Source organism: Myotis davidii, unplaced genomic scaffold (assembly GCF_000327345.1).
Source record: "Myotis davidii unplaced genomic scaffold, ASM32734v1 scaffold898, whole genome shotgun sequence".
Taxonomy (NCBI): Eukaryota; Metazoa; Chordata; class Mammalia; order Chiroptera; family Vespertilionidae; genus Myotis; species Myotis davidii.
The window spans coordinates 490,951-491,606 of record NW_006289504.1 but is presented as its reverse complement, the minus strand read 5'-3'; the positions used below and the strand labels follow the sequence as shown (position 1 = coordinate 491,606).

General features: G+C 50.8%; 1 pseudogene; it reads right to left on the bottom strand.

The window, feature by feature from the left end:
* Positions 1–656, bottom strand: part of LOC102770470 — a 7,192-nt pseudogene that overhangs the window by 2,220 nt on the left and 4,316 nt on the right.

The following is a 656-nucleotide window of genomic DNA, read 5'->3' as shown; positions in this document are numbered from 1 at the left end:
CCCGCAGCACACAGCCACGTCCCTTGGGACATGCACAGCCCCTGACTGTGGAAAGGAGATCCGCAGGACTGTTGGTGCTGGGGGATTTGAGAGCTGGGTTCCGTAATTACGGAGGACTGAGCCTAAAAGGGGCAGCCTGAAGCGCTGACCAGACCACGCAGTGGCGGTAAGAGAAGAGCTTACAGAGACTCAGCCTTCCCCGTTTCTGCGGCCAGCGTTTGTTTGTTTTCACTGAACTCTGTTCATAGGACATTTTGGACACAGACACTCACCTGTGCTGAAGAACAGGAGAAGGTGCGGACGAATGGAATCTGGAGAGAGGCTGGGGAGAGAAGGGGGGCCAGGAAAGGTGGCAGCAAATTGAGTGCTGAGTCACCCCTGAGCCCAGGACCTGGGCAGCCATTTTCTCCCTCTCTTCTATTTTTTAAAAAATATTTTTATTGATTCCAGAGAGAGGAAGGGAGAGGGAGATAAAAACATCTCGGCATGTGCCCTGATCAGGAATAGAATCAGTGGCCAGGAAAAATCAAGCTGGTGCATGGGATGATGCTCAACCACTGAGCCACACCAGGTCATGGAGCGCTTGGAAGATGAGAGAGATGAGACTGAAGATTGTCTTGTATCAATATAGTAGCAAAAGTAGGGATTCTTAAAAA